This window comes from Mustelus asterias, chromosome 11 (assembly GCF_964213995.1).
Source record: "Mustelus asterias chromosome 11, sMusAst1.hap1.1, whole genome shotgun sequence".
NCBI classification, from domain to species: domain Eukaryota; kingdom Metazoa; phylum Chordata; class Chondrichthyes; order Carcharhiniformes; family Triakidae; genus Mustelus; species Mustelus asterias.
The window spans coordinates 57576281-57594671 of record NC_135811.1 but is presented as its reverse complement, the minus strand read 5'-3'; the positions used below and the strand labels follow the sequence as shown (position 1 = coordinate 57594671).

The 18391-nt window shown below is 40.0% G+C and overlaps 1 protein-coding gene across 5 annotated transcripts in view; it reads left to right on the top strand.

Moving 5' to 3' along the window:
* jmjd1cb (jumonji domain containing 1Cb) overlaps positions 1-18391 on the top strand; it is a 306094-nt gene that overhangs the window by 216252 nt on the left and 71451 nt on the right. The window lies entirely within an intron of this gene.

The following is an 18391-nucleotide window of genomic DNA, read 5'->3' as shown; positions in this document are numbered from 1 at the left end:
AACCCCAGGACTTCCTGAGTTAACTGATCTGTGTCAGATTCATCAGAAGGAATGAAGGTTATGGAAAGTTTATGCTGCAATACTCTGTTACTCAGTGAAATGTGTGTGCAAGAATATAATTCGCCGGCATTCTTCTTCGCAGCATCCTCTACACACTAAAATTGTAAGACCACACACATTACCATTCCGTTAAGACATATGAATGTCAATAATGTAATGCACTTAACGTTTCTCTTTTTTTGGTGCAATGACAGCTGTGCCTTACGAAGACCATATTTGCTTTTTCTCTCAGACTGGAATCTATTCTTTTGCATCTCATTTTGTCTGTCTGGCAAGACGTTTAAATTTAAGTAGTGCGCTAAAAATAGCAATGCCTTTACCAGTTACTGACATAGCTGGTGGTTAGACTGTACGTTGTCACAGGACAGTGTAGAGCTTACAAAATCTATTCTAGTTTCTCTGTCAAATCCAGAATTAATTATTTAGGACCACGAGTGCTGTCGGAGTCAGGATAACCAAGTCTGGGTTTTCATTCAGTCCTGCTTTCAACCTGTTTAGAAATGGCCAGTTTTGACTATGTTGCTCCCAGAGGGGGACTAAAATGTGTGGTCGTAAATGGGTGCAAGTTCAGTCCCTGTTTTCCTCAAAGAATTCAACAGCTTGCATTCTGGGTTGAGGGACTCAGAGCCTGAAAGTAACCATGTAGTGAGCTGGTGCTCTGGTCTCTGCAGGACTATCAGCATGTGTAACAATGGATTAACATTTCAATTAGACACAGTTCATTAACTTTGTTATTTTACTTCTTTTCAAATACTGTTTAAGATATTTTAGCGAAAAAGTTGGAAATACTCAGCAAGTCACGCAGCATATGTGGAGAGAGAAGCAGAATTAATGTCTCATGTCGATCACCTTTCATCGCAACTGGGAAAAGTTAGAGATATAATAGGTTTCAAGCAGGATTTCCAGCGTCTGCGGTATTGTGCTTTTTGATTCTGGCCTATTTCACTGCTACTTCTCTTCCAAAAATGCCAACCTTAGAAGTTCTGCTCTTCTCTGTGACAGGATTCCCATTTGTCTCTTTTACCTTATTCACCTTCATTGTTTTCCATTTCCCTCCTTATGTTTGATCAATATCCACCAAAATCTGCTTTCACAGCAACTGTCTTCAGCTCAACTTATTCCATGTGGATTCCATCGAAAACTTTGCTCTTCTCTGTTTCTGATCCACATGATTACAAGTAAATCCTAAATATTCAACAGACCTCGGGCTGTTCTTGTTGCACAGTCAGAAGTCTCACAACACCAGGTTAAAGTCCAGCAGGTTTATTTGGTAGCAAATACCATAAGCTTTCGGAGCACCGCTCCTTCGTCAGATGGAGTGGAAATGTGCTCTCAAACAGTGCAGTGACACAAAATCAAGTTACAGAATACTGATTAGAATGCGAATCCCTAAAGCCAGCCAGGTCTTAAAGATACAGACAATGTGGGTGGAGGGAGCATTAAACACAGGTTAAAGAGATGTGTATTGTCTCCAGACAGAACAGCTAGTGAGATTCTGCAAGCCCAGGAGGCAAGCTGTGGGGGTTACTGATAATGTGACATAAATCCAACATCCCGGTTTAGGCCGTCCTCATGTGTGCGGAACTTGGCTATCAGTTTCTGCTCAGCGACTCTGCGCTGTCGTGTGTCGTGAAGGCCGCCTTGTCCAGAGATCAACATTCTGTTCGTGGTGATGGCACAATCTTGACCTTTCTGTTCATCAGCGTTGACACATACTATGTCAAACCTGTTCCGCTCTGTAGTTTATTTTCATCATTCGACTCATCCAGTATTTTAGCAGAAAGCATTTTCTCTTTCAGGTGTTAAGAAATCGCAAGCTCCAACAAATCATGGGCCCCAAAATGCCTCTAGATTGCTTCCTTTACACTTCTCTCTTATCCCACTCCTCCTAATCTCACCTCTTGATGTATATTCACGATACCCTCTGTGATGCTGAATGATTTGCCCTTCGCATTTACCTTAGCACCTTTAATTTTGAGCTCAGCATGACGTTAAGATCTCCTGTCATCTTCGGCTCCATATCCACTTCTTAGGCCAGGAGTCCTCTCCCAGCTCAATGTACTCTTTCACCGATCTCCAGTGCTCTGCCTACGCCAAGATCTCTCTGGACTCCTAGCTTTTGATCTATTTATTGAGAACTGCCAACATGATGTTGGCCATCTTGATTTCTCTCCTGCTCTCTTTGACGCCAACCTGTCTCCTTGTGCTCAACTTTGTGTTCTCCGGTTTAACCCTAACATCAAACCAACTGAAAAAAGAGGTTGCTACCTGGCTGAATGCCAGCTCACTAACATTTCGTCCTACCTATCCCTGGACCATGATCCCACCACTGAATATCAAACTATTTTTTCCAGAACAGGCACTGACTTCATCGCCTCCTGTGATCATCTCTCCATAGCCTTCCAGCTCATAGTTTCCCCATCCCCAGAGAGCTCGCTTCTACCTACTTCACAAGATCCCTAACAGGTTTGCCCTGGTGAACCAATTGTTTTGGTCTGTTCCTTCTGACTGAACTGATTTCTTCCTGCTTTTGATTTTTTTCTCCACTTGTCCAGTCTCTCCTGGCCTACATTTATGACTCTTCTAAAATCCTTGTTCATTTTAACAGTTTCTGATTTCCTGGCACCTAAGCCGTATCCTCTTCCTCATGGATGGCCAATGTCTCTGCACTGCCATCCCCCACCAGGATGATCTGAGGATTCTCAGTTTCTTCCAGCCAATTTCCATCAATCAGAGCCCTCATCCACCTGGGAGAATTTGACCTCTCTTTGGATAACATCTCTTTTAACTCATCCTACTATTTCAAAATTAAAGGTGTTGCTATGTGCACTCATATTGGGTGCTAGCAATGCTTTCCTTTTTGCAGGTTATGTGGAGCATTCCTTGTTCCCATGCTACTTGGAACTCCTCCCTCAGCTCATTTTCTGATATATTGATGACAGTACCAGTGCCATGTCCTGTTCTCATTCTGAATTGAAGGGCTTCATTAACTTTGCCCACAGTTTCCACTCTGCTCTCAGTTTCACTTTGTCCATCTCTGACTCTTCCCTCCCTTTCTTTGGCTTCTCTGTCTCCATTTCTGGTGATAGGCTATTAAGTAATATTTGTTATGAGCCCACTGACTCCCTCACCTACCTCAACTCTTCCTCACACCCTGCTTCCTGGAAGGACTCCATTCCATTTTCCCAGTTCTTCCATCTCCGCTGGATTCTAATGATGCAGTCGGTTTCCTCTGGGTGCTCCGGTTTCCTCCCACAGTCCAAAGATGTGCGGGTTAGGTTGATTGGCCATGCTAAAATTGCCCCTTAGTGTCCTGAGATGTGTAGGTTAGAGGGATTAGCGGTAAATATGTAGGGATATGGGGTAGGGCCTGGGTGGGATTGTGGTCGGTGCAGACTCGATGGGCCAAATGGCCTCTTTCTGCACTGTAGGGTTTCTATAGTTCTATGGTTCTTCTATACCAGGGCTTTGGACACATCTTTTTTCCTCAACTGAAACCATCACTCTTGCCACGAAGTAAATTGCAGATTAAACTGCAAGGGCAATGTTTTCATAAAGCCACAGGCTGCTGCAAGCAAAGAACTTAAATCCAAGAGTGTATATATAATGGAGAATTAGGAAAGTTGAAAGGGGGTTAAACAAAACAAGATAGTTTAATCTTAAAAAATTGGATGTGCAAAGGTAAAGAGAGAAAATTAATCAAATCTCAGGAATCCTAATTAAGTTGTATTCATATAAATTCACTGACTAGAAAACAAAATAGAAGAACTAAATTTGATTAAAATAGGAAATCATGGTATTGTAGCAGTAATTGAATCTGGGTCAGGATTGGCAGTTAAATATACTTGGATATAAAATGTTAAGGAAAGACAAGTCAAAGGAAAAAGGAGAATGGGGAGTGGTACTTGAGTAGAGAAATGGTCCAAACAAAATATCTGGATTGTGTTGAGGAATAGCAAGAAAATTGGACCATGTTGTAGACTACTGAATAGTGGAAAGCAAATTTCAAATGAAGCTTGTAGACAAATTAAAGAGTCACGTATTAACAATAGAGTTTTAACTGCAGGAGATTTTAATTTTCCAAAATAGGTTGGAAAAGAGAAATATTTGAGGTGATGAAGTGGTGATATCTTGCAACCTGTTTGAGAGAAACAATGTGTTGCTGCATGTTGACCCCACCCACCCCCCAATTTGGGTTTTTATACCGTTTAGAGAGACTGCCAAGTGATCGAAAATGAGATAGGAATGAATAAAGGAGGAGACAGTGAAACAAAATGGCCATACAGCAATGTCTTTAGTTAGAGGGTGTGAGAGAAGCTGACAATTTCTTTGAAGAATCAATTGTAAATGGCTTTGGGAACGACTGAATTTAATTTTGCTTGGAATTATTTGTGCAGCATTGAGGACTGCAAATGCACATAGGTTTAATAGATGTTAAAAGTTTAATTTTGCTTAGAGCTTCAGGATTTTGTGTCAAAATAGGCAGGAGTGTTATAATTGTAATTGCTACTTGTTTTTGCTTGTCATTAATATTGCAGCAGGCAGTGAGCTTGGTTGTTGGATCTACTGCACTGAAATGCATCTTTTGATTTCTTTGGCTGATAGATGCAATTAAGTGCTAGAATATGTATATTACAAATTCTCAATATTCTGTTCGTGTTTGAGAGTATGTAGAGTTCACAGTACCAGTCTTTTAAAGTTGCAATGTAACTTGAAATGATGTGTTGGATTCCTGAAACAGAAGCTAAAATCGCCCTTTGCATTTGGATACAAAGGAGAACAAGAAAACATAGAAGACGAGATAACATTTAAAATTTGCCCCGGTGGCAGTAATTATAATCTTCAGGTGAAATTGGCAAATGTTTTGGTATCATGTGCAGAGATTGCCCGAAGATATTTTTTGCAGACTTCTAATGTATGGAATTTGAGTACATTTTAAAATATTGCATATTGTAAGCATTTAATAAGACCAAGTAGTCCCTCCAGGGACAAATTTACCGATCACGATTATGCAACATGCTTAACTTCGAGCGCTATTCATGAGGAATGCAAAACTACTGTTTGAGGTACTTTACGAGTTAATCAGGTTTAAAAATTTGAATTCTACAATGATGGACAGGATTTTTCACATCCCGTGACGTGTTTTGCGGCGGCAGAGGCAGCTCACCATCGACCAATGGTGGAATCTCCTCATCCCGCAGCTGTCAGCGGGATTTCCCTTTGTTTGCACCCTCCTCTGTTGGGGAACCGTGACGGGGGCAGAACCAGCCAGGAAATCCCATCCAAAATCTTTTTACCTAATTCAAGTTGGTACAGTGAGAGCATTAAGTTTAAGATGATAGTTTTATAGCTTGGCAACTTGCATTTGTAATCATTTTGTTGGTTTATCAGAGAGCAAACTGAAGTTGTTGGTGCTTGGTTCTCAAGTTTGAGATGTGAACATGGTAAATGTGAACCTGTGCTAATGTGGAACCGTAATTAGTTGTATATTATTTTATTCATAGTTTTGTGTAATTCATAGCAAATCAATTATTTCAGTCTATTTTGAGTCAAATGGCTACATGCATTGCAAAGTGTTCTCCGTATATGCCAGTTCCTGTTATTTGGATTTGGGTTTTGATTTGAATGCTTTTAAGTAATTTCAGCAATTTTGCAGGGATAGGTTCTTCCTGAACATGATTAGAGGAATGAATGATACATCTAGAATAGGTAAAAGTTGTGCAGCTTCGGCACATATTTCCTTGTATTGTCTGTTTTTCTTCCTCTTCTCTGAAATGTGGTGTCATTCAAATAAAAAAAGTGCAATGTAAAGTTGCTATAGTCCCAGATGACCATAGGTTGCTCTCCCCTTTTGAGGAGGAGAGCTGGCTGGTGGTGATTTAACCCGAGGATCACCACACCTCAGGCGAAGGGCAAAGGTGAGAAGGCGGGGCCTTCATGAATGACCTCAGCCGGTACAGCAATTGTACCTGCACTGTTGGCGTCGCTCTGCATCACGAACCAGTTGTCTAGCCAACTGAGCTAACCGGTTCATTCAAACACTGTTTCATGGATACCACATGCTTCCGATTCTTTGACAAAATGGTCATTTTTCATTGAGGTCTTTGCAGGGCAGGTTGATGAGTTATAAGCCAGGGTGTTTCACTCTGTTCTTGCATTCAGGTTTCAGTGCTTTGAGTGCAAAAGTGCAACCCTACATCTTGCTATGTACATGGTTACACCTCCACAAGCTAATTGTCATTTGCAAATAAAGTAGCTTTTCTGTCGCTGTTTGTCTAGGTTAGATTTAGAGAAGCTTATAACCATTACACTGCTCTAGATATTTGTACAGCTGAAATTCCATCACACTTGTAAAGCGAGTTTATCAGGGAAAAGAATCAGCAGTTGCAATGCGTTGATAAAGCTACGAGGTGTGCTGTTACATGGACAGATAGGATGTGGGTTTGTGTCTGTAAATTGCCAAGTGACTTGCACGAGATGACTTGCACAATAGTAGAAGTTTTACTAATAATTATAGGGTCAAGATGTGGATCAATTGAGCAGATGGCTGACAGAATGATCAGTCGGATTTGGCATAAATACGTCTATTGTTTTTCTTAAATTGGTCCCGTAATATAAACAAACAGGTCATTTATTCTCTCCACCCCTCCCCTGCCCACAACCATTTATACAAAACAAGAATTTGGTGTATTTTAATCTGCCAGATAAACCCTTGCTGATTTTTTGCAATTTCTTACTGAGTTCAGTTGAAGGGTTAGGCTTTTCCTTGTTATATGTTTGACTGTTTTTAATCCATCCATTTTATAAAATTTGCGAAGGGAAAATGACTCGTCAACCATGAGTATTTGGAAGTTACGGGGAACTACAAAAGAATGACCTGGAGAAGATCGAGGATAGTGAATGCTTCAGTGTCACAATGCACCTAAATAGGTCAAAGTAAATCATTAACTTAATGATTGTTGAGTTCCATGCCTTTGCTTGTGTCACAGAATTTAAATGCTGCTAATGTTTGGGGGTTGTAAATGAAGAACATAATAACTGGAGCAAAGTTCACAGTTAGGAATCATTCAGACTTGTGGCAGTGCAAATACTGCATGACTATTAAAATGAAATTTCAGGCACATTGGTAGGATTAAGAAAAGGTCGTCAGCATACTGTCCTGTAATAATTGACTGCAGGTAGTTTGTTGACCTACTGTTTAAAAACTGGGCGAGTGGAGTTTTTTGATATGAGAAAACATCAGGCTAATTCTTTCTCGAGTAAAGCCTATTATTTTGTTCTTTCATTGGGATCATGTGGAGGAAAGTTCTCAAGTTCTTTTTCTCATGTTTGACAGATTTCTTGCGATGTAATGTTCTAATTGCAGTCAAGTTTTGTTGGAAAGAAACCTGGAATGCAGCTTTTCCAGCTATGCAGTAACTCCAGACAAATTAATGATTCCCTCCCAGGCTTTTCTCGTAGAATGAAATTTAAATTCTGTTCATACATCAATCTACCAGAATAAAAAGCCAGCAAGCTGCTCTGATGAATTGTTTGAAAGGGGAAGAATTTTAGTAATTACTTTCCAGCTTTTCCATAGGACTATAAATAAACCATTTGGCACCTTAAGCCAATTCTGCCACTTGGTTAGATCATGGGTGTTCTGTCCATCAACTCCATTTCACCTGACTTTGATCCATATCCTCTGATAGTCTTAGTGAAACAAAAACTACTCATCACAATGTTGAAATTTTCAGTTAACCCAGCATCAAGTCATTAGGGGGTAAGAATTCCAGATTTAAAGAAGGAAAGCTTCTTGGTTCCACTCGTAAATAACCTAATTCTAATGTTTTCTCCCTATTCTGGAGTCCCCCACCACTGGAAATATTTAATCTGCATGGATGTACACTTATCATCACTGTCTATTATTTCAAAGAGAATTGGATCACCCCTCATTTAATCTTCTAAACTGAAGACAATCAATACAGGTTTACGCAACCTACCCTCACTAAGTTCCTGCATCCGTTGGGTGAAACAGCACTATCTTGATAGTGGCCAGACGTCCCAGTTTTGCCGGGACAGTGCTGCATGTTCATGAAACATCGTGTGCTCCTGTCAATTCCCTCAAAACTGTTCAAATGTCTGGATTTTTAGCTTTCCAATTTATTCTGCAGGATTAGAATGAGATGTTCTACATCCGGGGTTTGCGTCCTAGATCTGGTTCTTTGCCCCACAGTCGTCGCTGTTTGCGTGCTGCTTTGTCCTGCAGTCGGTTCCGCTTTACTCCGCAGCCTGTGCTATTTTTGCGCCACTTTGCCCCGCAGTCAGCACTGTTTGTGCGTCGCTTTGCCCTGCAGTCAGCATAATTTGTGCGCCACCTTGCACCACAGTCAGCGCCATTTGTGTGCCACAGGGGAAGGGAACTGCAGTTATCATGGGAGATTTTAATCTGTTTATATTATTTGCATATAGATTGACCAAACCAAACCAGCAAGGGTGGTGTAGAAAAAGAATTTGTGGAGTACATCAGGGATTGCTTTTTAGAGCAGTACGTTGTGGAACCTACCTGGGAACAGGCTACTTTAGATTTGGTTTTGTGTAATGAAAAAGGATTAATAAGGGATCTGGCAGTTAAGCATCCCACCGGGGGTAGTGACCATAGTATGATAGAATTCCAGAAAGAGTTTGAGGGTGAACACCATAGGTCTATAACCAGGGTCTTCAACTTAAATTAGGGCAATTATAATGATATGAAGGAGAAGTTATGCAAAGTGAACTGGGAACAAGCTAAGATAAAGGTCAGTGGATGAGCATTGGCAGATATTCAGCTGGTCCAAAATGCTCAGCAGGAGTATATCCCAATCAGAAAGAGGGATTCCACAAGAAAGAGGCAAAATCCATGGTTAACACACAAGGTCAAGGATAATGTTAAATTGAAAAGCAGGCTATACAAAGTGGCAAGGAATAGTGGTAGACCAGAGGACTGGGAAGTATCTAGAACCCAGCAGCAAAAGACTGAAAAGCTCATAAGCAGAAAATGGGTGGCACGGTAGCACAGTGGTTAGCACTGCTGCTTCACAGCTCCAGGGTCCCAGGTTCGATTCCCGGCTCGGGTCACTGTCTGTGTGGAGTTTGCACATTCTCCTCGTGTCTGTGTGGGTTTCCTCCGGGTGCTCCGGTTTCCTCCCACAGTCCAAAGATGTGCGGGTTAGGTTGATTGGCCAGGTTAAAAATTGCCCCTTAGAGTCCTGGGATGCGTAGGTTAGAGGGATTAGCGGGCAAATATGTGGGGGTAGGGCCTGGGTGGGATTGTGGTCGGTGCAGACTCGATGGGCCGAATGGCCTCCTTCTGCACTGTAGGGTTTCTATGTTTCTATGAATTTTGAGAGAAAACCTGCATAAAAACAAACAGTAAGAGTTTCAATGGACATATAAATAGGAAGTGGGTGACTATGGTAAATGTGGGACCTCTACTGGACGCCACAAGTGAATTGATAACAGCAGACAAAGAAATGGCGGATATACTAAATACATTTTTCACCATGGAAGACATTGCAAAAATCCCGATGATATCAGGTGGGCTGATTTCAAATAACATGGCAGAACTTGGAAAAATCCCAATCACAAGGGATAGAGTTTTAGAGGAACTGAACAGGCTAAAGGTGGACAAATCATCAGGACCCGATGAACTGCAAAATAGGGTTTTAATGGAAGTGGCTGCAGAGTTTGTGGACCCATTGGTTGAAATTTTTTGTAACTCGCTAAATTCCAGGAAGGTACTAGAAAGATTGGAAAACAACTAATGTGACTCCCTTGTTTAACAATGGAAAAAGGCATAAGCTATAGGCCAGTTAGTTTAACATCTACTATTGGCCAGACGTTGGAGTCAATAATCAAAGAGGAAAGCTGAAGAAATCAAACCAAGTCAACATGGTTTTATGAAAGTTAAATCATGTTTGACAAATTTGCTCGAATTCTTTGAGGATGTAACAAGGAGGGTAGATAGAGAGGAACCTGTAGATGTAGTTAATGTAGATTTCCAAAAGACATTTGACACGGTGCTACCTAAGAGGCTGGTGCATCAAGTAAAAGGCAATGGAATTGGAGGAAGTGTGTTAGCATGTCACATAGAAACAGAGAGTTGAAATATATGGGTTCTTTTCAGAGTGGAAAGATGTAATAGTGGAGCACCACAGGGATCAGTTCTTGGCCCGCAATTGTTCACAATTTACATTAATGACCTGGAGGAAGGTTTTCAGATTTTCCAATGATACAAAGATAGGTGGAAGAGCATGTTGTAATGAGGATATTGTGATTCTGCAAAGGGATACAGATAGATTGGGTGACTTAGGCGAAAAACTGGCAAATGAAGTTTAATGTGGGGAAGTGTGAGGTCATGCACTTGAGTAGGAGGAATCAAAAGGCAGATTATTATCTAAATGGAGAGACTGCAGGTGACTGAAATACAGAGAGAAAAAGATGTTCTCGTGCATCAATCACGAAAAGCTAGCAGGCAGGTCCAACAAGTAGTTAAGAATGCAAACAGCATTTTAGCCTTCATTGCAAAGTGGTTAGAGTTTAAAAATAGGGAGGGTTATGTTGCAATTGTACAGGGTGTTGGTGAGGCCTCACCCTGGGATATTGCATGCAGTTTTAGTCCCTTCACCTAAAAAGGATATAGTAACATTGGAGGCAGTCAGATTTGTCAGGCTAATTCCTGGGAGTGGAGAGGGTAGTCCTATCAAGAGAGACTAAATAGTCTCGGTCTGTATTCCTTGCAAGAGTAAAGGGTGACCTTATTCAAGCATGTAAGACCCTGAGGGGGCTTGACAGGATAGATGGTGAAGTGTTTTCATGAGTGGGAGAGACACAAACAAAGGGACATAGATACAAGGTAAAGAGCTGGTCATTTAAAACTGAGGTGCGTATAAATTCCTTCTAGCAGAGGGTGGTGAATCTCCAGAATTCTCTGCCCCAAGGGTGGTGGAGACCGGATCATTCGAAGTATTCACAGTGAAGGTGGATAAGTATTGATAGATCAGGGAATAGAGACCTCTGGGGAAATGGCACAGAAAAGGAATTGAGGCCGGCATAGACCTGCCATGATTGTATTGAATGGCAGGCCGGCTCAAAGGACCTGGTGGCCAACTCCTGCTTCTATTTGTGTTTTTGTGTGTTCCCGGGATAGTATTGGGATCCTTGCTTTTCCTGATATATATTCATGATCTAGGTCTCAGTGTGCAGGGGACAATTTCAAAGTTTGCAGATGACACAAAACTTGGAAGTATTTTAAATTGTGAAGAGGAAAGTGTTCAACTTCAAAAGGGCATGGACAAGTTGGTGGAGTGGGCAGATAGGTGACAGATGAAGTGTGAGTTGATGCATTTTGGTAGGAAGAATATGGAGAGATAATGCAAAATAAGGGGTAAAATTCTTACAGACCTGGGTGTCTCTATGCATAAGTCATTGAAGCTGGCAAGGCAGGTGGAGAAAGCAGTTAATAAAGATTATAATATTCTGGCCTTTATTAATATGGGCATAGAATACACAGCAAGAAGGTTATGTTGAGAGATTTACAAGAATGTTTCCAGGGATGAGAAACTTCAGTTATGAGGATAGATTGGAGAGGTTGGAACTGTGCTCCTTGGAGAGAAGAAGGCAAAGAGGAGAATTGATTGAGATGTTCAAAATCATGAATGGTCTGGATCGAGTAGACAGAGAGAAACTGTTTCCGCTTGTAAAAAGATCAAGATTGGGAGGGCAAAAGAAGCAAATACGATGCGAGAAAAACCTTTTTCACACGAGTGGTTTGGGTCTGGAATGCACTGACTGGAAGTATGGTGGAGGCCGGATCAATTGAGAAGTTCAAAAGAGCATTAGATGATTAGTTGAGTAGAAACAATGTTCAGGGGTACAGGAATGGCACTCAGCCCTGATACTCGTTTGGAGAGTCTGTACACATGCAATAGGCCAAATGGCCTCCATCTGTGCCACAACAATTCTGTGGTACATTGGGACCTTGTCGGAATCTGAAGAATTTTGGAAAATCAAAACCAAGGCAATTGCTATCTGAGCAGCCACTTTTTAAAAGACCCTCGGATGAAGCCAGTGAAGACCTGGGACTTGTTAGCTTTTAGTTCTAATATTTTTTTTTATTTCTGATCATTTTCTGAGCACCTTTTCCCTGGTGCTTGTAATTGTTTTCAGTTCTCCCTCCCCTTCATTCCCTGATTACAGGTCCAATGAGACAAAAGCTGCAGACGTCTTGGGATATGTTCAGTCTGCACTCCAATTAACTGGTGAGATCTTTTTCTGCACATGTGACTGCCCATTTCTTTCTCTCTTTCCTCTTTGCATCATGTTCTCTCGGGCAGTTATTGTCAAAACCTTCCATTTGTGGCACACTAAAGATTCATTTATTGCAAATTCATAGCTGATTTGCATTAAGTGGTTCAGTGTGAGCATTGCAGGATTGCTGTGGTGTGTGGAGTCACAACTCCCCTGTCTTGTTTGCCTGTTCTGGCAATGAGTATGTATGACATTTGTATAAACAGCTGTTTCTTATCTCCTGCAGCTTTCTGCAGGAAGGGAAAATTCTTTGTGTATTGCACTGATAATCCACTGGAGAAACTAGTTCTAGCCAGCTACAAGTATGGGAATGTTTTATATAGATTGGATCATTGATTTCAAATTTTAAAAAAGAGCTATGAATGAACCAGGGGTTATTGGTGGGTTTAGTGTTCAACCTTTTGGAGCAACAAATCAACAAAGCAATTAGAATGTTGCGGTCATATCAACAAAACAAATGTTTGACCACTGAGTAGTCAGTAATCAGATAACTCCCTGAGCACTGTGATGAGTTTTCGTCACCAACACACAAATATGACTCTTAGTTCTGGAGGTGGTGCAAGGAAGAGCCCCAACTTTGTTTCACAGTCCCAGAGCACTGAGCTGTTAAGAATGTGTTTTTCAGAGAAAGGAGGTGACCTAATAAAGCTGGTTAAGATTGTAAAGTGAATTGTAAAGTTGAATCTGGAACACTAGATCAAGTTAAGAATGGAAGCCATAACAGTAACAAAAAACAAACAGGAAATTTAGGTTTTTTTTAAAGAGGTGATTTGCAAGTGAAATTAACTTCCAGGTAGTCAATTTATACATTCCATGTGGTAGAATGTGTATTCTTCCTGGATGGAGGTATACCTACTTTCCAAAACCTTCCTGCATCCTTGGCTGTGAATCACTGTCTTTGGTTACTGAAGTCAAACTTAAATAGATTGTTTGAGTATACTAAGCTTTACGACTGGGTACTTGACCATCTGTGCTTTATTCCTTCTTTGAGTGAACTGCTGAAAGTGTCATGAATTCCATTAATTTGTTGAAAATTGTAAGATTAGTGTGAATCTGTTTTAAAAAATTATCTTGAACACCTTCAAATAGACACAGTTTGTATGCAGCTTTTTTGAATGTTTAAGCTTTTTGAAATCCATTTACCTGACCTGCATCTCTGTGATTTCTTAATTATTGTTTGCATCATTCAACTAATAGTTTTTCCAGTCCCTTTATAAACTGGAGCTTCAAGAATAAAGCATGCCTATTATAAACTACACTGGCCTTACGGATGATATCACTGATGCTGTAATCAAGTTATCTCATGATCTTTTCATCAGCCTCTTCAGACTATAAAAAATAGGAACAAAAGTAGGCCCTTTGGCACCTCAAGCCTGCTCCGCCATTCAATAGGATCATGGCTGATCTGACATTCCTCACATACACTTTCCTGCCCTTTCCCATAACTCTTGATTCCCTTACTGATCAAAAAAAATCCATCTATTTCAGCTTTATATACACATTGACTGTGGCAAACAAACCACTTAGTATAGGCTCTCTGTGGCAATGAGTTCCAAAGATTCTCACCCTTCTGAGAAAAGAAATTCCTTCTTGTCTCGGTCTTAAATTGGTACCCCTTTATTCTGAGACTAGACCCTTTGGTCCTAGATTCTCCCATGAGGGGAAACATCCTCTCAGCCGTTACCCTGTCAAGCCCCTTAAGAATTGTATATGTTAAAATGAGATCATCTCCCATTCTTCTAAATTCCAATGAGTAGACTCCCAACCTGTTTAATCTTTCCTCATAAGACAATCCTTCCATCGTGGGGATCATCCTAGTGTGCCTTCTCTGAACTGACTCCAATGAAATAATATCTTTCCTTAAATAAGGGGACCAAAACTGCTTACAGTACGAACAAGGAGTAGTACTAAACCATTCGGCCCCTTGAGCCTGCTCATCATTTAATAAGGTCATAGCTGATGGCAACCTCAAGTCTGTGCTCCATCTACCCTCGATAACCTTTCACCCTCTTGCTTATCAAGAATCGATCCACTTCTGCCTTAAAAATAACACAGAATAGTTGAGCTACAGCTTGACCTACCGCTGCGCTGTGTGAAAGATAACATCTTCCAATAATAAAGATGATCTTACAAAGAAAGTAATATTTTTTCTGGACAGTAGTGTAGGTGACCTGTCTATTGACCCAATTTCCTTGTAATCCTGAAGGTGCGTGAAAACAGCCTACTGTAACATCATAGCTCTTAATACCCTAGTCTGTTGGATAGTGCCTGGACTCTGTCACCCGTATGATGGCATGATTAATATCAGTGGTGTTTGAGGAAGATGATGGGCATAAATGCTGATGTGACTTACCATGACAAATATGTTGACCCACTTTTAAAGTGTAACATATAAATTTTGCAGCTGAATTTAGATGTTATAGGATTGTGACTTTTTTCTTAATATTGTTTTTGTCTGTACAGTAAACAGTTTAATATTTTTATTCTCAAGCAATGCATTACCAGTATGTGGTGATATCAAGGTGTTCTTCTGTGTATTTTTTGGAGAAGGTGAAGCAGTCTGTTAGGGCGCAGTAGTTTATTGGTTATGTATTGAGCAAGTAATCCAGAGGCCTAGCCTCCTAATCCAGGGGATACATGTTCAAATCCAATATGATGGTCTGAAAATTTAAATTCAGTTTTTAAAAAATTGGCCATGTGTCTGATGAATTGTAATAAAAACCTAACTGCCACACTAACACCTTTTGGGGAGGTTAACGTAACCTATGCTGTCTGTCAAAACTGACTCAACTCCCACATCAACATAATTCATTCCTGAAGTGGCACAAACAAACCACTTAGTATAGGAATAGGCAAAAAAATGCTGGCCTTGCCAAGCAACACTTGCATCTTAAAAATGAATTTGAAAAGTGAAACATTACTGTATGTACAGTACTGCATTTTTGGATTTGTTTGAAACAGATGTTTCAATTGAAATTGCATCATGTAAATAGAGCAAATTTATTTTGTGACCAGTAAGAACAAAGTAAGTACTTTCTACAATAAACCTTTTGTTTCAATGCGAATTTGGATCAAGCTGTTCCAAGATATGTAATTCAAATCGGCTATGTTTCTTTTCATTTGTTTAACATCCCATCTCTGCAAACATTGTTGGCCTTACCTAGGACTGAGGGTGGAATGGATTGTGGAGTTCCTGGCTTGCCTTATGCTGGCTGCTCTGATCAGTCCAAGTCATGCTTTTATACTAAAGAAAATGCTATGTATGCTGCAGCCTCTCAACCAATGTTCACTCTCGTTTTCTTTGATTAGGCATGGCATGTTCATTTCAGTGCAAAGTACCTTTTTTTTGTTTGGCCCCACATGTGAAATATCCTAAAAGGGGGACTATTTGTGAGCAGCCTGTGTGTTAACTTGCTGCATTGCAACATGGAAGTTGTGCGTGCAATTTAGAGAGAACATTAATCTTGACCTGGCAATTTATGAACTTGTTTTCTGTTTTCCCATCTCGGAAATGATGTTGAGGCTGTAGTCAACTTATTAAATAACCACGTTGTTCGAAATTAATAGGTAGTTGGTAGGAGATGTGACTCCTTCACATAATTTCATTTCTGAATTAAGTATTGCATATTCAAAAATATCAGTTATGCAATATGAGGCAACTGATTCAATTTGAACAAAGGTGAGCTCGATCAAAACCATCAGAATGAGGTAGGTTGCAGATATTTCGGTTCTTGCACCTCATGACTGAAGGCCTTGAAGTGAGCTTGTTAAGAATCATCACCTTTATGTATTTGGAGAAGCAGAACATTGGAATGATTCAATTTTTTTTGGAGTGCATGAGGTGATGGAAGGCTTTTTTGTAATGGTTAAATTGGTTCAGTTTAGATCTGCAATCTGAGTATGGGAGCCATTTGGTGCTGACAATGTTCAGGACAAATGGAGATAATCACTTGTACTGTTATAAAGCATGTCGTTTTTAACCATTGTCACTGGCTGTCATGAAGTCAAGATTTGGGGCTGATCATCATTGTGATTTCATTTTTGGGAAGTTATGCAGATAACCCTGGATGTAATTCTCAGAAGGTTAAAATTTTACTTTGAAGTATGTGATACTTGCAGCCTGGGTCCAATATTGTTGTTATGTCAGTGGCGTTCATGGCTTTGGATGGTTCTTGCTGAAGATTGCAATCGCTTAGAATGCTTTCTGTACGGCTTCTGGATTACGCTTACAAAGCACCGTTCACAACCTCGGGCTGTTCCGACAATCTTTACAACTAGTGAACTGCATTCAAAATGTGATCATTTCTGTAATGTGGAGAAACACAGCAGCTAATTTGCACACAAGGTCTGCCAAACTGTAGTATGATTGCCAAATAATCTGTATCATCGATACAAGTTGCGGGAAAAATATTGACTTAGACTCTGCTGCTCTTGAAATGGCCATATCTCAATTCCGATATCCACATAAAGAGGCAGTGTGGGGCTCCAGTTTAACATCACATCCAAAAAAGGATACCTTTGAGGGTGGAACACTCCCACAATTCTGCACTGAAATGTTAGCGTAGATTTTGTGCCCAAGTCTTTATGATGGAACTTGAACCCACAACTTTTAAAATGCCTATTATTGTATGCAATATGGATCCTATGGAATAAAATCTTGGGTCAAAGTAGAAAATAAGTTTAAAAAGGTAAAGCATTGCATACAGGTTATTCACATGCGCATACATGCACATACACACTTCCGTGTACTAATGTGTTTATTTCTTGTAAAAGTGTAAGGTCATTTGGCTAGAAGTGTAATGTTCAGAGCAAATTAACGGAATAGAGTAGTTTGCTTACTTTGGCCTTTTTCAAATTGTGAAATGAGAATCATGATCCTATCCTTTTATCCTCTACAATGGGATTTTGAATATAATTTTCTTTTGTGCTTGTCACTGATTTTCCTTTGTACAACTGCATTGATGTTGGAAGCTAAATATTTAAAATAGGAATTCTTGCATGAAAAGAGTTTTTCATTAAATCTCACCTCATGCTATCTATTTTTCTTCTCTCTTCAGTTGAAATCATTTTCAGGTCATTTTATTTTTGCAAATATATCAAATAGTGTGAGCCCTTTTGATACCTGCAGGTGATACAAATATAGTCCCTTTTCCCTGGTGCTTCATCCCCAGTTGAGGAGAGGTAAAATTGTACTACTGGTGTGGAATAGGGAAGATTTGGAATAGAATAACTCGGTTAACTGTCAAAGGAAATCTCACTGTTGAGATTTGTTGGACTTGTGCGCAGCTATAGTATGCAGAACAAAGGAAATCTATTTTTACGTGAATTCTGCCTTTTAAAAAAATGTACTCTAGTTTGATGTGTTAATGTACAAGATGATAGGTTATGTGCTTTCTGGTAGCTGCCAATGTTAATTTAAATTTGAACATTTGTGGAAGGTCCATCCTTCCCTTTGGCCCTTACAACCTGTCACTGAGCTTGAAAACTCAGCAGGAGACTGTGGGTATATTCTTCAAAATTCATTTGAACATGCGTCTTAATTTGAAGAGAAATGGGAATGACCACATATAATGAAAGCAATATGCCTTATTTAAGGAATCAAGAGTAGGAATTGTGTCTGTCAGTTTTTGGGCCCTTGTCCAAATGCTTGACTGTTCAATAAACTGCGTGGTGTCTTGTCTTATAACTTGTCATCTTTCAAATGGAATCAAAGATTGGAAAGTATAAGAGGAGATGTGTCCCATCGTGTCATTACTAGAATTTAGTCCCCATTGCCCTATCTTTTCCTCATTGACCTGCAAAGTTTTCTTTTATTCAAAGTTTCCTTTAAATATACAATTTATTTTTGTAAGTTAATTTTGAATCTGCTTCACCTTCTCTCTGACAATGCCTTCCAGATCATGACAACTCGCTGTGTTTAAAAAAGAAAACAAACCTCCAGCTCACCTCTCGTTCTTTTGCCTATTACCATTAATCTGTTTCCTCTAATTGCCATACTCCATGT